At 48.8% G+C, this 17,398-nt stretch overlaps 1 protein-coding gene and 7 non-coding genes across 8 annotated transcripts in view; 7 read left to right on the top strand and 1 right to left on the bottom strand.

Moving 5' to 3' along the window:
* Window positions 1-17,398, bottom strand: part of LOC148144133 (uncharacterized) — a 278,667-nt gene that overhangs the window by 109,858 nt on the left and 151,411 nt on the right.
* trnap-ugg (transfer RNA proline (anticodon UGG)) lies at window positions 1,154-1,243 on the top strand. Its single transcript is given in 2 exon segments — window positions 1,154-1,189; window positions 1,208-1,243. It is a non-coding gene; the product is annotated as a tRNA-Pro (tRNA).
* Window positions 3,999-4,088, top strand: trnap-ugg (transfer RNA proline (anticodon UGG)). The gene is given in 2 exon segments: window positions 3,999-4,034; window positions 4,053-4,088. It is a non-coding gene; the product is annotated as a tRNA-Pro (tRNA).
* On the top strand, window positions 6,831-6,920 carry trnap-ugg (transfer RNA proline (anticodon UGG)). The gene is given in 2 exon segments: window positions 6,831-6,866; window positions 6,885-6,920. It is a non-coding gene; the product is annotated as a tRNA-Pro (tRNA).
* Window positions 9,663-9,752, top strand: trnap-ugg (transfer RNA proline (anticodon UGG)). The gene is given in 2 exon segments: window positions 9,663-9,698; window positions 9,717-9,752. It is a non-coding gene; the product is annotated as a tRNA-Pro (tRNA).
* trnai-uau (transfer RNA isoleucine (anticodon UAU)) lies at window positions 10,494-10,565 on the top strand. Its single transcript has one exon. It is a non-coding gene; the product is annotated as a tRNA-Ile (tRNA).
* Window positions 12,508-12,597, top strand: trnap-ugg (transfer RNA proline (anticodon UGG)). The gene is given in 2 exon segments: window positions 12,508-12,543; window positions 12,562-12,597. It is a non-coding gene; the product is annotated as a tRNA-Pro (tRNA).
* trnap-ugg (transfer RNA proline (anticodon UGG)) lies at window positions 15,353-15,442 on the top strand. Its single transcript is given in 2 exon segments — window positions 15,353-15,388; window positions 15,407-15,442. It is a non-coding gene; the product is annotated as a tRNA-Pro (tRNA).

The raw sequence follows: 17,398 nt of genomic DNA, 5'->3' as shown, positions 1-17,398 counted from the left end.
GGTCCGTTTTTTGCGGGCAGAACCGAGGTGTTCTGCGAAGCAGTCATCCAGATTATACTTCATGCTCGGTTGGGGACACGACACTATGAGCGGCGAATGCAGGAGACTAGGTTGCGGCAAATGTGCAGGTGAAGTGCTGCTTCACCTGGAAGGTATGTTCGAGTCTGGAAGGATATTCAGGAGGGAGCGAGTAAATTGTGCTTCTGAGTGAAATCACGGTTCGCAAAAACAGAATGTGGCAATTTAGACAGAGTTAATATTTGCTTGTGGGTGATATGTCTGCCGGTGCGTGATGGGAGCATAACCCAGAAGGGAAACCATCTTTCCTATTCACTCAATGTTGTCTTTAGCAGCTTGTTGTGCACCTCGCCTTCTCATCTGCTTTCCAAAAATCTTCGACGTAAATATTTCACATTGATATACTGGCCCAAAATGCACAGTTGAGATGACACACTCGTGGAGGTCTGCGGGGTCTTCTCCTGTTCTCTGTACCCTATGTTGAGGAGGGTAATGCTTGTCACTGGTCAGTCCGGTGTCAGAGAAAAGTTTAGAAAGAAAACGGTTTAATTTTCTGCCAGTAGAGAGGGCCCTGTTCCTGGGGACGGGCAAACGGCAGCTCAGAGACAGAATGAGAAGCAGCTGTTCATAGAGTCATAGAGATGTACAGCATGGAAACAGACCCTTCGGTCCAACCCGTCCATGCCGACCAGATATCCCACCCCAATCTAGTCCCACCTGCCAGCACCCGGCCCATATACCTCCAAACCCTTCCTATTCATATATCCATCCAAACGCCACTTAAATGTTGCATTTGTACCAGCCTCTGCCACTTTCTCTGGCAGCTCATTCCATGCACGCACTACCCTTTGCGTGAAAATGTTGCCGCTTAGGTCTCTTTTATATCTTTCCCCTCTCACCCTAAATCTATGCCCTCTAGTTCTTGACTCCCCGACCCCAGGGAAAAGACTTTGCCTATTTATCCTATCCATGCCCCTCATAATTTTGTAAACCTCCATAAAGTCACCCTTCAGCCTCCGACGTTGCAGAGAAAACAGCCCCAGCCTGTTCAATGTCAACTATACTTCACTCTGAGCAAGACTCAGCTGGTTCAAGAGGTAGAGCGGGGGGTGGGGTGGAAGCGCGCTTGCTGTCTGGCTCGTTGGTCTAGGGGTATGATTCTCGCTTTGGGTCTTCGTCGACGTAGATTTGCGAGAGGTCCCGGGTTCAAATCCCGGACGAGCCCGCGGTTTATGCCTTGTGCAAAAGTGCCTCTTCCATTTTCTCAAAAAGTACGTTCGTTAAACGAGGTTGGGCTCCCTGGAGAACCAATGGGACAGAAAGCAGCGAAGTGTAATGATTGGAGGTTGCGGTGTTTGAGGGATGTCAGCGATGAGGGTGGATTGGAAATTTGGGATAGCTCTCTTCGGAGATCCGAAGTTTGAAATCTGGCCCCATTGAAGCTTTCCAAGTTACGCGAAGTCGAGACAGAGAAAGTAATGTAGTCAAAATGCTCCCACGCCTGAAAGGATCGGCAACGATTCGGCGGAGATTTAAAGTCATGAGGAAAAGAACCAAAAGTGACATTAGGGAGAACGCTTTCGTACAGGGAGTGATTGGGGTCAGTAAATCCCTAACTGACACTGACAAAGAGGCAGATTCATGAGACGCAAACGGGAATTCGGTGGTCATGTTTAAAGTAACAATGTGCAGAATTACATGGAGAAGGCAAGAGAATGATACGAATAGAGACCCACGTTTACTTACTGTGTCGACCCAGCAGAGCGAAGGTGGGCCGCATGGCGTCTATTCAGAGTGAAATCACAGTTCGACCAACAGAATGTGGGAAGTTAGAAAAAGTTTATATTTACACAGCCTCCATACGTCTGCGCAACACCATATAAGACGACAGCAGTGGAGATCTTTGACAACAGTCTCGTCAGACGAAAGGCTAAAGGGACCTGTGGAAAACGGAACTGTGCATAAGAGCAGAGTGGCGCAGCGGGAGCGTGCTGGGCCCATAACCCAGAGGTCGATGGATCGAAACCATCCTCTGCTATTGTTCACTGTCTCCTTGAGCGACTTGCCTTTGCGATGGGACTCCGTTTGGCATCTTGCCTTTCAAAAGACTTCCTGACTGTCTGAATGCCCCGTATCATACCATATAGTATGGCGAAACTCACACCGTTCAAGTGACGGGCTTTTGGAGGTCTGAGTGGTCTTCTCCTGTTCTTCGTTGGTTTCCTATGAACTGAACCGCAAAACCACTTCTCTGAGATGCCAATGAGCTGATAAAGTTGAAACGCATGCCTTGCGGTTTCGTGCCTTCCCTGCAGTAATTCGCCACGCCGGTTCCGACGTGAATGACAAGCAGATGTTCTGGAAACTCTTTGCTGCTTGCAATTCTTGGAGCAAAGTAGAATGTATTTCACACTGAGCAAGTTTCAGCTGGCTCAGAGTCTCCAGTGTACATTGCTCTCTTTCCCGCCAGCTCAGAGAGAGAACAATAGGAGGGACAAAGGAGTGAATAACGATCCGTGTGGGAGGGTGAATAACTGTTAATGGAGAGCGTTCGTGGCTAACAATAAGTAGTGTGTCGTAGCAGACTATGTGATAACAAGGGACTCGTATGTGTGTGGTAGGGGTCAAGGATATGGGGGATTTCAGGCCCTAAAATCGTGCAACTCGATCTTGAAGACCGGAGGGCTGTAGGGTTTTGAAGTGGAATATGAGGCGTTGTTCTTCCATCTGGAGCTGAGCTTTGCTGGAGCACTGCTGCAAGCCTGAGACAGAGATTTTGGCCAGGGAACAGGGTGGCGTGTTAAAGTGGCAGGAAAGCAGAAGCTCAGGTCCGTTTTTTGCGGGCAGAACCGAGGTGTTCTGCGAAGCAGTCATCCAGATTATACTTCATGCTCGGTTGGGGACACGACACTATGAGCGGCGAATGCAGGAGACTAGGTTGCGGCAAATGTGCAGGTGAAGTGCTGCTTCACCTGGAAGGTATGTTCGAGTCTGGAAGGATATTCAGGAGGGAGCGGGTAAATTGTGCTTCTGAGTGAAATCACGGTTCGCAAAAACAGAATGTGGCAATTTAGACAGAGTTAATATTTGCTTGTGGGTGATATGTCTGCCGGTGCGTGATGGGAGCATAACCCAGAAGGGAAACCATCTTTCCTATTCACTCAATGTTGTCTTTAGCAGCTTGTTGTGCACCTCGCCTTCTCATCTGCTTTCCAAAAATCTTCGACGTAAATATTTCACATTGATATACTGGCCCAAAATGCACAGTTGAGATGACACACTCGTGGAGGTCTGCGGGGTCTTCTCCTGTTCTCTGTACCCTATGTTGAGGAGGGTAATGCTTGTCACTGGTCAGTCCGGTGTCAGAGAAAAGTTTAGAAAGAAAACGGTTTAAATTTCTGCCAGTAGAGAGGGCCCTGTTCCTGGGGACGGGCAAACGGCAGCTCAGAGACAGAATGAGAAGCAGCTGTTCATAGAGTCATAGAGATGTACAGCATGGAAACAGACCCTTCGGTCCAACCCGTCCATGCCGACCAGATATCCCACCCCAATCTAGTCCCACCTGCCAGCACCCGGCCCATATACCTCCAAACCCTTCCTATTCATATATCCATCCAAACGCCACTTAAATGTTGCATTTGTACCAGCCTCCGCCACTTTCTCTGGCAGCTCATTCCATGCACGCACTACCCTCTGCGTGAAAATGTTGCCGCTTAGGTCTCTTTTATATCTTTCCCCTCTCACCCTAAATCTATGCCCTCTAGTTCTTGACTCCCCGACCCCAGGGAAAAGACTTTGCCTATTTATCCTATCCATGCCCCTCATAATTTTGTAAACCTCCATAAAGTCACCCTTCAGCCTCCGACGTTGCAGAGAAAACAGCCCCAGCCTGTTCAATGTCAACTATACTTCACTCTGAGCAAGACTCAGCTGGTTCAAGAGGTAGAGCGGGGGGTGGGGTGGAAGCACGCTTGCTGTCTGGCTCGTTGGTCTAGGGGTATGATTCTCGCTTTGGGTCTTCGTCGACGTAGATTTTCGAGAGGTCCCGGGTTCAAATCCCGGACGAGCCCGCGGTTTATGCCTTGTGCAAAAGTGCCTCTTCCATTTTCTCAAAAAGTACGTTCGTTAAACGAGGTTGGGCTCCCTGGAGAACCAATGGGACAGAAAGCAGCGAAGTGTAATGATTGGAGGTTGCGGTGTTTGAGGGATGTCAGCGATGAGGGTGGATTGGAAATTTGGGATAGCTCTCTTCGGAGATCCGAAGTTTGAAATCTGGCCCCATTGAAGCTTTCCAAGTTACGCGAAGTCGAGACAGAGAAAGTAATGTAGTCAAAATGCTCCCACGCCTGAAAGGATCGGCAACGATTCGGCGGAGATTTAAAGTCATGAGGAAAAGAACCAAAAGTGACATTAGGGAGAACGCTTTCGTACAGGGAGTGATTGGGGTCAGTAAATCCCTAACTGACACTGACAAAGAGGCAGATTCATGAGACGCAAACGGGAATTCGGTGGTCATGTTTAAAGTAACAATGTGCAGAATTACATGGAGAAGGCAAGAGAATGATACGAATAGAGACCCACGTTTACTTACTGTGTCGACCCAGCAGAGCGAAGGTGGGCCGCATGGCGTCTATTCAGAGTGAAATCACAGTTCGACCAACAGAATGTGGGAAGTTAGAAAAAGTTTATATTTACACAGCCTCCATACGTCTGCGCAACACCATATAAGACGACAGCAGTGGAGATCTTTGACAACAGTCTCGTCAGACGAAAGGCTAAAGGGACCTGTGGAAAACGGAACTGCGCATAAGAGCAGAGTGGCGCAGCGGGAGCGTGCTGGGCCCATAACCCAGCGGTCGATGGATCGAAACCATCCTCTGCTATTGTTCACTGTCTCCTTGAGCGATGGGACTCCGTTTGGCATCTTGCCTTTCAAAAGACTTCCTGACTGTCTGAATGCCCCGTATCATACCATATAGTATGGCGAAACTCACACCGTTCAAGTGACGGGCTTTTGGAGGTCTGAGTGGTCTTCTCCTGTTCTTCGTTGGTTTCCTATGAACTGAACCGCAAAACCACTTCTCTGAGATGCCAATGAGCTGATAAAGTTGAAACGCATGCCTTGCGGTTTCGTGCCTTCCCTGCAGTAATTCGCCACGCCGGTTCCGACGTGAATGACAAGCAGATGTTCTGGAAACTCTTTGCTGCTTGCAATTCTTGGAGCAAAGTAGAATGTATTTCACACTGAGCAAGTTTCAGCTGGCTCAGAGTCTCCAGTGTACATTGCTCTCTTTCCCGCCAGCTCAGAGAGAGAACAATAGGAGGGACAAAGGAGTGAATAACGATCCGTGTGGGAGGGTGAATAACTGTTAATGGAGAGCGTTCGTGGCTAACAATAAGTAGTGTGTCGTAGCAGACTATGTGATAACAAGGGACTCGTATGTGTGTGGTAGGGGTCAAGGATATGGGGGATTTCAGGCCCTAAAATCGTGCAACTCGATCTTGAAGACCGGAGGGCTGTAGGGTTTTGAAGTGGAATATGAGGCGTTGTTCTTCCATCTGGAGCTGAGCTTTGCTGGAGCACTGCTGCAAGCCTGAGACAGAGATTTTGGCCAGGGAACAGGGTGGCGTGTTAAAGTGGCAGGAAAGCAGAAGCTCAGGTCCGTTTTTTGCGGGCAGAACCGAGGTGTTCTGCGAAGCAGTCATCCAGATTATACTTCATGCTCGGTTGGGGACACGACACTATGAGCGGCGAATGCAGGAGACTAGGTTGCGGCAAATGTGCAGGTGAAGTGCTGCTTCACCTGGAAGGTATGTTCGAGTCTGGAAGGATATTCAGGAGGGAGCGAGTAAATTGTGCTTCTGAGTGAAATCACGGTTCGCAAAAACAGAATGTGGCAATTTAGACAGAGTTAATATTTGCTTGTGGGTGATATGTCTGCCGGTGCGTGATGGGAGCATAACCCAGAAGGGAAACCATCTTTCCTATTCACTCAATGTTGTCTTTAGCAGCTTGTTGTGCACCTCGCCTTCTCATCTGCTTTCCAAAAATCTTCGACGTAAATATTTCACATTGATATACTGGCCCAAAATGCACAGTTGAGATGACACACTCGTGGAGGTCTGCGGGGTCTTCTCCTGTTCTCTGTACCCTATGTTGAGGAGGGTAATGCTTGTCACTGGTCAGTCCGGTGTCAGAGAAAAGTTTAGAAAGAAAACGGTTTAATTTTCTGCCAGTAGAGAGGGCCCTGTTCCTGGGGACGGGCAAACGGCAGCTCAGAGACAGAATGAGAAGCAGCTGTTCATAGAGTCATAGAGATGTACAGCATGGAAACAGACCCTTCGGTCCAACCCGTCCATGCCGACCAGATATCCCACCCCAATCTAGTCCCACCTGCCAGCACCCGGCCCATATACCTCCAAACCCTTCCTATTCATATATCCATCCAAACGCCACTTAAATGTTGCATTTGTACCAGCCTCCGCCACTTTCTCTGGCAGCTCATTCCATGCACGCACTACCCTCTGCGTGAAAATGTTGCCGCTTAGGTCTCTTTTATATCTTTCCCCTCTCACCCTAAATCTATGCCCTCTAGTTCTTGACTCCCCGACCCCAGGGAAAAGACTTTGCCTATTTATCCTATCCATGCCCCTCATAATTTTGTAAACCTCCATAAAGTCACCCTTCAGCCTCCGACGTTGCAGAGAAAACAGCCCCAGCCTGTTCAATGTCAACTATACTTCACTCTGAGCAAGACTCAGCTGGTTCAAGAGGTAGAGCGGGGGGTGGGGTGGAAGCGCGCTTGCTGTCTGGCTCGTTGGTCTAGGGGTATGATTCTCGCTTTGGGTCTTCGTCGACGTAGATTTGCGAGAGGTCCCGGGTTCAAATCCCGGACGAGCCCGCGGTTTATGCCTTGTGCAAAAGTGCCTCTTCCATTTTCTCAAAAAGTACGTTCGTTAAACGAGGTTGGGCTCCCTGGAGAACCAATGGGACAGAAAGCAGCGAAGTGTAATGATTGGAGGTTGCGGTGTTTGAGGGATGTCAGCGATGAGGGTGGATTGGAAATTTGGGATAGCTCTCTTCGGAGATCCGAAGTTTGAAATCTGGCCCCATTGAAGCTTTCCAAGTTACGCGAAGTCGAGACAGAGAAAGTAATGTAGTCAAAATGCTCCCACGCCTGAAAGGATCGGCAACGATTCGGCGGAGATTTAAAGTCATGAGGAAAAGAACCAAAAGTGACATTAGGGAGAACGCTTTCGTACAGGGAGTGATTGGGGTCAGTAAATCCCTAACTGACACTGACAAAGAGGCAGATTCATGAGACGCAAACGGGAATTCGGTGGTCATGTTTAAAGTAACAATGTGCAGAATTACATGGAGAAGGCAAGAGAATGATACGAATAGAGACCCACGTTTACTTACTGTGTCGACCCAGCAGAGCGAAGGTGGGCCGCATGGCGTCTATTCAGAGTGAAATCACAGTTCGACCAACAGAATGTGGGAAGTTAGAAAAAGTTTATATTTACACAGCCTCCATACGTCTGCGCAACACCATATAAGACGACAGCAGTGGAGATCTTTGACAACAGTCTCGTCAGACGAAAGGCTAAAGGGACCTGTGGAAAACGGAACTGCGCATAAGAGCAGAGTGGCGCAGCGGGAGCGTGCTGGGCCCATAACCCAGCGGTCGATGGATCGAAACCATCCTCTGCTATTGTTCACTGTCTCCTTGAGCGATGGGACTCCGTTTGGCATCTTGCCTTTCAAAAGACTTCCTGACTGTCTGAATGCCCCGTATCATACCATATAGTATGGCGAAACTCACACCGTTCAAGTGACGGGCTTTTGGAGGTCTGAGTGGTCTTCTCCTGTTCTTCGTTGGTTTCCTATGAACTGAACCGCAAAACCACTTCTCTGAGATGCCAATGAGCTGATAAAGTTGAAACGCATGCCTTGCGGTTTCGTGCCTTCCCTGCAGTAATTCGCCACGCCGGTTCCGACGTGAATGACAAGCAGATGTTCTGGAAACTCTTTGCTGCTTGCAATTCTTGGAGCAAAGTAGAATGTATTTCACACTGAGCAAGTTTCAGCTGGCTCAGAGTCTCCAGTGTACATTGCTCTCTTTCCCGCCAGCTCAGAGAGAGAACAATAGGAGGGACAAAGGAGTGAATAACGATCCGTGTGGGAGGATGAATAACTGTTAATGGAGAGCGTTCGTGGCTAACAATAAGTAGTGTGTCGTAGCAGACTATGTGATAACAAGGGACTCGTATGTGTGTGGTAGGGGTCAAGGATATGGGGGATTTCAGGCCCTAAAATCGTGCAACTCGATCTTGAAGACCGGAGGGCTGTAGGGTTTTGAAGTGGAATATGAGGCGTTGTTCTTCCATCTGGAGCTGAGCTTTGCTGGAGCACTGCTGCAAGCCTGAGACAGAGATTTTGGCCAGGGAACAGGGTGGCGTGTTAAAGTGGCAGGAAAGCAGAAGCTCAGGTCCGTTTTTTGCGGGCAGAACCGAGGTGTTCTGCGAAGCAGTCATCCAGATTATACTTCATGCTCGGTTGGGGACACGACACTATGAGCGGCGAATGCAGGAGACTAGGTTGCGGCAAATGTGCAGGTGAAGTGCTGCTTCACCTGGAAGGTATGTTCGAGTCTGGAAGGATATTCAGGAGGGAGCGAGTAAATTGTGCTTCTGAGTGAAATCACGGTTCGCAAAAACAGAATGTGGCAATTTAGACAGAGTTAATATTTGCTTGTGGGTGATATGTCTGCCGGTGCGTGATGGGAGCATAACCCAGAAGGGAAACCATCTTTCCTATTCACTCAATGTTGTCTTTAGCAGCTTGTTGTGCACCTCGCCTTCTCATCTGCTTTCCAAAAATCTTCGACGTAAATATTTCACATTGATATACTGGCCCAAAATGCACAGTTGAGATGACACACTCGTGGAGGTCTGCGGGGTCTTCTCCTGTTCTCTGTACCCTATGTTGAGGAGGGTAATGCTTGTCACTGGTCAGTCCGGTGTCAGAGAAAAGTTTAGAAAGAAAACGGTTTAATTTTCTGCCAGTAGAGAGGGCCCTGTTCCTGGGGACGGGCAAACGGCAGCTCAGAGACAGAATGAGAAGCAGCTGTTCATAGAGTCATAGAGATGTACAGCATGGAAACAGACCCTTCGGTCCAACCCGTCCATGCCGACCAGATATCCCACCCCAATCTAGTCCCACCTGCCAGCACCCGGCCCATATACCTCCAAACCCTTCCTATTCATATATCCATCCAAACGCCACTTAAATGTTGCATTTGTACCAGCCTCCGCCACTTTCTCTGGCAGCTCATTCCATGCACGCACTACCCTCTGCGTGAAAATGTTGCCGCTTAGGTCTCTTTTATATCTTTCCCCTCTCACCCTAAATCTATGCCCTCTAGTTCTTGACTCCCCGACCCCAGGGAAAAGACTTTGCCTATTTATCCTATCCATGCCCCTCATAATTTTGTAAACCTCCATAAAGTCACCCTTCAGCCTCCGACGTTGCAGAGAAAACAGCCCCAGCCTGTTCAATGTCAACTGTACTTCACTCTGAGCAAGACTCAGCTGGTTCAAGAGGTAGAGCGGGGGGTGGGGTGGAAGCGCGCTTGCTGTCTGGCTCGTTGGTCTAGGGGTATGATTCTCGCTTTGGGTCTTCGTCGACGTAGATTTGCGAGAGGTCCCGGGTTCAAATCCCGGACGAGCCCGCGGTTTATGCCTTGTGCAAAAGTGCCTCTTCCATTTTCTCAAAAAGTACGTTCGTTAAACGAGGTTGGGCTCCCTGGAGAACCAATGGGACAGAAAGCAGCGAAGTGTAATGATTGGAGGTTGCGGTGTTTGAGGGATGTCAGCGATGAGGGTGGATTGGAAATTTGGGATAGCTCTCTTCGGAGATCCGAAGTTTGAAATCTGGCCCCATTGAAGCTTTCCAAGTTACGCGAAGTCGAGACAGAGAAAGTAATGTAGTCAAAATGCTCCCACGCCTGAAAGGATCGGCAACGATTCGGCGGAGATTTAAAGTCATGAGGAAAAGAACCAAAAGTGACATTAGGGAGAACGCTTTCGTACAGGGAGTGATTGGGGTCAGTAAATCCCTAACTGACACTGACAAAGAGGCAGATTCATGAGACGCAAACGGGAATTCGGTGGTCATGTTTAAAGTAACAATGTGCAGAATTACATGGAGAAGGCAAGAGAATGATACGAATAGAGACCCACGTTTACTTACTGTGTCGACCCAGCAGAGCGAAGGTGGGCCGCATGGCGTCTATTCAGATTGAAATCACAGTTCGACCAACAGAATGTGGGAAGTTAGAAAAAGTTTATATTTACACAGCCTCCATACGTCTGCGCAACACCATATAAGACGACAGCAGTGGAGATCTTTGACAACAGTCTCGTCAGACGAAAGGCTAAAGGGACCTGTGGAAAACGGAACTGTGCATAAGAGCAGAGTGGCGCAGCGGGAGCGTGCTGGGCCTATAACCCAGAGGTCGATGGATCGAAACCATCCTCTGCTATTGTTCACTGTCTCCTTGAGCGACTTGCCTTTGCGATGGGACTCCGTTTGGCATCTTGCCTTTCAAAAGACTTCCTGACTGTCTGAATGCCCCGTATCATACCATATAGTATGGCGAAACTCACACCGTTCAAGTGACGGGATTTTGGAGGTCTGAGTGGTCTTCTCCTGTTCTTCGTTGGTTTCCTATGAACTGAACCGCAAAACCACTTCTCTGAGATGCCAATGAGCTGATAAAGTTGAAACGCATGCCTTGCGGTTTCGTGCCTTCCCTGCAGTAATTCGCCACGCCGGTTCCGACGTGAATGACAAGCAGATGTCCTGGAAACTCTTTGCTGCTTGCAATTCTTGGAGCAAAGTAGAATGTATTTCACACTGAGCAAGTTTCAGCTGGCTCAGAGTCTCCAGTGTACATTGCTCTCTTTCCCGCCAGCTCAGAGAGAGAACAATAGGAGGGACAAAGGAGTGAATAACGATCCGTGTGGGAGGGTGAATAACTGTTAATGGAGAGCGTTCGTGGCTAACAATAAGTAGTGTGTCGTAGCAGACTATGTGATAACAAGGGACTCGTATGTGTGTGGTAGGGGTCAAGGATATGGGGGATTTCAGGCCCTAAAATCGTGCAACTCGATCTTGAAGACCGGAGGGCTGTAGGGTTTTGAAGTGGAATATGAGGCGTTGTTCTTCCATCTGGAGCTGAGCTTTGCTGGAGCACTGCTGCAAGCCTGAGACAGAGATTTTGGCCAGGGAACAGGGTGGCGTGTTAAAGTGGCAGGAAAGCAGAAGCTCAGGTCCGTTTTTTGCGGGCAGAACCGAGGTGTTCTGCGAAGCAGTCATCCAGATTATACTTCATGCTCGGTTGGGGACACGACACTATGAGCGGCGAATGCAGGAGACTAGGTTGCGGCAAATGTGCAGGTGAAGTGCTGCTTCACCTGGAAGGTATGTTCGAGTCTGGAAGGATATTCAGGAGGGAGCGAGTAAATTGTGCTTCTGAGTGAAATCACGGTTCGCAAAAACAGAATGTGGCAATTTAGACAGAGTTAATATTTGCTTGTGGGTGATATGTCTGCCGGTGCGTGATGGGAGCATAACCCAGAAGGGAAACCATCTTTCCTATTCACTCAATGTTGTCTTTAGCAGCTTGTTGTGCACCTCGCCTTCTCATCTGCTTTCCAAAAATCTTCGACGTAAATATTTCACATTGATATACTGGCCCAAAATGCACAGTTGAGATGACACACTCGTGGAGGTCTGCGGGGTCTTCTCCTGTTCTCTGTACCCTATGTTGAGGAGGGTAATGCTTGTCACTGGTCAGTCCGGTGTCAGAGAAAAGTTTAGAAAGAAAACGGTTTAATTTTCTGCCAGTAGAGAGGGCCCTGTTCCTGGGGACGGGCAAACGGCAGCTCAGAGACAGAATGAGAAGCAGCTGTTCATAGAGTCATAGAGATGTACAGCATGGAAACAGACCCTTCGGTCCAACCCGTCCATGCCGACCAGATATCCCACCCCAATCTAGTCCCACCTGCCAGCACCCGGCCCATATACCTCCAAACCCTTCCTATTCATATATCCATCCAAACGCCACTTAAATGTTGCATTTGTACCAGCCTCTGCCACTTTCTCTGGCAGCTCATTCCATGCACGCACTACCCTTTGCGTGAAAATGTTGCCGCTTAGGTCTCTTTTATATCTTTCCCCTCTCACCCTAAATCTATGCCCTCTAGTTCTTGACTCCCCGACCCCAGGGAAAAGACTTTGCCTATTTATCCTATCCATGCCCCTCATAATTTTGTAAACCTCCATAAAGTCACCCTTCAGCCTCCGACGTTGCAGAGAAAACAGCCCCAGCCTGTTCAATGTCAACTATACTTCACTCTGAGCAAGACTCAGCTGGTTCAAGAGGTAGAGCGGGGGGTGGGGTGGAAGCGCGCTTGCTGTCTGGCTCGTTGGTCTAGGGGTATGATTCTCGCTTTGGGTCTTCGTCGACGTAGATTTGCGAGGGGTCCCGGGTTCAAATCCCGGACGAGCCCGCGGTTTATGCCTTGTGCAAAAGTGCCTCTTCCATTTTCTCAAAAAGTACGTTCGTTAAACGAGGTTGGGCTCCCTGGAGAACCAATGGGACAGAAAGCAGCGAAGTGTAATGATTGGAGGTTGCGGTGTTTGAGGGATGTCAGCGATGAGGGTGGATTGGAAATTTGGGATAGCTCTCTTCGGAGATCCGAAGTTTGAAATCTGGCCCCATTGAAGCTTTCCAAGTTACGCGAAGTCGAGACAGAGAAAGTAATGTAGTCAAAATGCTCCCACGCCTGAAAGGATCGGCAACGATTCGGCGGAGATTTAAAGTCATGAGGAAAAGAACCAAAAGTGACATTAGGGAGAACGCTTTCGTACAGGGAGTGATTGGGGTCAGTAAATCCCTAACTGACACTGACAAAGAGGCAGATTCATGAGACGCAAACGGGAATTCGGTGGTCATGTTTAAAGTAACAATGTGCAGAATTACATGGAGAAGGCAAGAGAATGATACGAATAGAGACCCACGTTTACTTACTGTGTCGACCCAGCAGAGCGAAGGTGGGCCGCATGGCGTCTATTCAGAGTGAAATCACAGTTCGACCAACAGAATGTGGGAAGTTAGAAAAAGTTTATATTTACACAGCCTCCATACGTCTGCGCAACACCATATAAGACGACAGCAGTGGAGATCTTTGACAACAGTCTCGTCAGACGAAAGGCTAAAGGGACCTGTGGAAAACGGAACTGTGCATAAGAGCAGAGTGGCACAGCGGGAGCGTGCTGGGCCCATAACCCAGAGGTCGATGGATCGAAACCATCCTCTGCTATTGTTCACTGTCTCCTTGAGCGACTTGCCTTTGCGATGGGACTCCGTTTGGCATCTTGCCTTTCAAAAGACTTCCTGACTGTCTGAATGCCCCGTATCATACCATATAGTATGGCGAAACTCACACCGTTCAAGTGACGGGCTTTTGGAGGTCTGAGTGGTCTTCTCCTGTTCTTCGTTGGTTTCCTATGAACTGAACCGCAAAACCACTTCTCTGAGATGCCAATGAGCTGATAAAGTTGAAACGCATGCCTTGCGGTTTCGTGCCTTCCCTGCAGTAATTCGCCACGCCGGTTCCGACGTGAATGACAAGCAGATGTTCTGGAAACTCTTTGCTGCTTGCAATTCTTGGAGCAAAGTAGAATGTATTTCACACTGAGCAAGTTTCAGCTGGCTCAGAGTCTCCAGTGTACATTGCTCTCTTTCCCGCCAGCTCAGAGAGAGAACAATAGGAGGGACAAAGGAGTGAATAACGATCCGTGTGGGAGGGTGAATAACTGTTAATGGAGAGCGTTCGTGGCTAACAATAAGTAGTGTGTCGTAGCAGACTATGTGATAACAAGGGACTCGTATGTGTGTGGTAGGGGTCAAGGATATGGGGGATTTCAGGCCCTAAAATCGTGCAACTCGATCTTGAAGACCGGAGGGCTGTAGGGTTTTGAAGTGGAATATGAGGCGTTGTTCTTCCATCTGGAGCTGAGCTTTGCTGGAGCACTGCTGCAAGCCTGAGACAGAGATTTTGGCCAGGGAACAGGGTGGCGTGTTAAAGTGGCAGGAAAGCAGAAGCTCAGGTCCGTTTTTTGCGGGCAGAACCGAGGTGTTCTGCGAAGCAGTCATCCAGATTATACTTCATGCTCGGTTGGGGACACGACACTATGAGCGGCGAATGCAGGAGACTAGGTTGCGGCAAATGTGCAGGTGAAGTGCTGCTTCACCTGGAAGGTATGTTCGAGTCTGGAAGGATATTCAGGTGGGAGCGGGTAAATTGTGCTTCTGAGTGAAATCACGGTTCGCAAAAACAGAATGTGGCAATTTAGACAGAGTTAATATTTGCTTGTGGGTGATATGTCTGCCGGTGCGTGATGGGAGCATAACCCAGAAGGGAAACCATCTTTCCTATTCACTCAATGTTGTCTTTAGCAGCTTGTTGTGCACCTCGCCTTCTCATCTGCTTTCCAAAAATCTTCGACGTAAATATTTCACATTGATATACTGGCCCAAAATGCACAGTTGAGATGACACACTCGTGGAGGTCTGCGGGGTCTTCTCCTGTTCTCTGTACCCTATGTTGAGGAGGGTAATGCTTGTCACTGGTCAGTCCGGTGTCAGAGAAAAGTTTAGAAAGAAAACGGTTTAATTTTCTGCCAGTAGAGAGGGCCCTGTTCCTGGGGACGGGCAAACGGCAGCTCAGAGACAGAATGAGAAGCAGCTGTTCATAGAGTCATAGAGATGTACAGCATGGAAACAGACCCTTCGGTCCAACCCGTCCATGCCGACCAGATATCCCACCCCAATCTAGTCCCACCTGCCAGCACCCGGCCCATATACCTCCAAACCCTTCCTATTCATATATCCATCCAAACGCCACTTAAATGTTGCATTTGTACCAGCCTCCGCCACTTTCTCTGGCAGCTCATTCCATGCACGCACTACCCTCTGCGTGAAAATGTTGCCGCTTAGGTCTCTTTTATATCTTTCCCCTCTCACCCTAAATCTATGCCCTCTAGTTCTTGACTCCCCGACCCCAGGGAAAAGACTTTGCCTATTTATCCTATCCATGCCCCTCATAATTTTGTAAACCTCCATAAAGTCACCCTTCAGCCTCCGACGTTGCAGAGAAAACAGCCCCAGCCTGTTCAATGTCAACTATACTTCACTCTGAGCAAGACTCAGCTGGTTCAAGAGGTAGAGCGGGGGGTGGGGTGGAAGCACGCTTGCTGTCTGGCTCGTTGGTCTAGGGGTATGATTCTCGCTTTGGGTCTTCGTCGACGTAGATTTGCGAGAGGTCCCGGGTTCAAATCCCGGACGAGCCCGCGGTTTATGCCTTGTGCAAAAGTGCCTCTTCCATTTTCTCAAAAAGTACGTTCGTTAAACGAGGTTGGGCTCCCTGGAGAACCAATGGGACAGAAAGCAGCGAAGTGTAATGATTGGAGGTTGCGGTGTTTGAGGGATGTCAGCGATGAGGGTGGATTGGAAATTTGGGATAGCTCTCTTCGGAGATCCGAAGTTTGAAATCTGGCCCCATTGAAGCTTTCCAAGTTACGCGAAGTCGAGACAGAGAAAGTAATGTAGTCAAAATGCTCCCACGCCTGAAAGGATCGGCAACGATTCGGCGGAGATTTAAAGTCATGAGGAAAAGAACCAAAAGTGACATTAGGGAGAACGCTTTCGTACAGGGAGTGATTGGGGTCAGTAAATCCCTAACTGACACTGACAAAGAGGCAGATTCATGAGACGCAAACGGGAATTCGGTGGTCATGTTTAAAGTAACAATGTGCAGAATTACATGGAGAAGGCAAGAGAATGATACGAATAGAGACCCACGTTTACTTACTGTGTCGACCCAGCAGAGCGAAGGTGGGCCGCATGGCGTCTATTCAGAGTGAAATCACAGTTCGACCAACAGAATGTGGGAAGTTAGAAAAAGTTTATATTTACACAGCCTCCATACGTCTGCGCAACACCATATAAGACGACAGCAGTGGAGATCTTTGACAACAGTCTCGTCAGACGAAAGGCTAAAGGGACCTGTGGAAAACGGAACTGTGCATAAGAGCAGAGTGGCGCAGCGGGAGCGTGCTGGGCCCATAACCCAGAGGTCGATGGATCGAAACCATCCTCTGCTATTGTTCACTGTCTCCTTGAGCGACTTGCCTTTGCGATGGGACTCCGTTTGGCATCTTGCCTTTCAAAAGACTTCCTGACTGTCTGAATGCCCCGTATCATACCATATAGTATGGCGAAACTCACACCGTTCAAGTGACGGGCTTTTGGAGGTCTGAGTGGTCTTCTCCTGTTCTTCGTTGGTTTCCTATGAACTGAACCGCAAAACCACTTCTCTGAGATGCCAATGAGCTGATAAAGTTGAAACGCATGCCTTGCGGTTTCGTGCCTTCCCTGCAGTAATTCGCCACGCCGGTTCCGACGTGAATGACAAGCAGATGTTCTGGAAACTCTTTGCTGCTTGCAATTCTTGGAGCAAAGTAGAATGTATTTCACACTGAGCAAGTTTCAGCTGGCTCAGAGTCTCCAGTGTACATTGCTCTCTTTCCCGCCAGCTCAGAGAGAGAACAATAGGAGGGACAAAGGAGTGAATAACGATCCGTGTGGGAGGGTGAATAACTGTTAATGGAGAGCGTTCGTGGCTAACAATAAGTAGTGTGTCGTAGCAGACTATGTGATAACAAGGGACTCGTATGTGTGTGGTAGGGGTCAAGGATATGGGGGATTTCAGGCCCTAAAATCGTGCAACTCGATCTTGAAGACCGGAGGGCTGTAGGGTTTTGAAGTGGAATATGAGGCGTTGTTCTTCCATCTGGAGCTGAGCTTTGCTGGAGCACTGCTGCAAGCCTGAGACAGAGATTTTGGCCAGGGAACAGGGTGGCGTGTTAAAGTGGCAGGAAAGCAGAAGCTCAGGTCCGTTTTTTGCGGGCAGAACCGAGGTGTTCTGCGAAGCAGTCATCCAGATTATACTTCATGCTCGGTTGGGGACACGACACTATGAGCGGCGAATGCAGGAGACTAGGTTGCGGCAAATGTGCAGGTGAAGTGCTGCTTCACCTGGAAGGTATGTTCGAGTCTGGAAGGATATTCAGGAGGGAGCGGGTAAATTGTGCTTCTGAGTGAAATCACGGTTCGCAAAAACAGAATGTGGCAATTTAGACAGAGTTAATATTTGCTTGTGGGTGATATGTCTGCCGGTGCGTGATGGGAGCATAACCCAGAAGGGAAACCATCTTTCCTATTCACTCAATGTTGTCTTTAGCAGC

Source organism: Chiloscyllium plagiosum, unplaced genomic scaffold (assembly GCF_037043375.1).
Source record: "Chiloscyllium plagiosum isolate Xiang-an unplaced genomic scaffold, Cpla_swu_hap1 HiC_scaffold_27, whole genome shotgun sequence".
NCBI lineage: Eukaryota > Metazoa > Chordata > Chondrichthyes > Orectolobiformes > Hemiscylliidae > Chiloscyllium > Chiloscyllium plagiosum.
The sequence above is the reverse complement of the archived record's forward strand: the minus strand, read 5'-3'. Positions and strand labels throughout refer to the sequence as shown.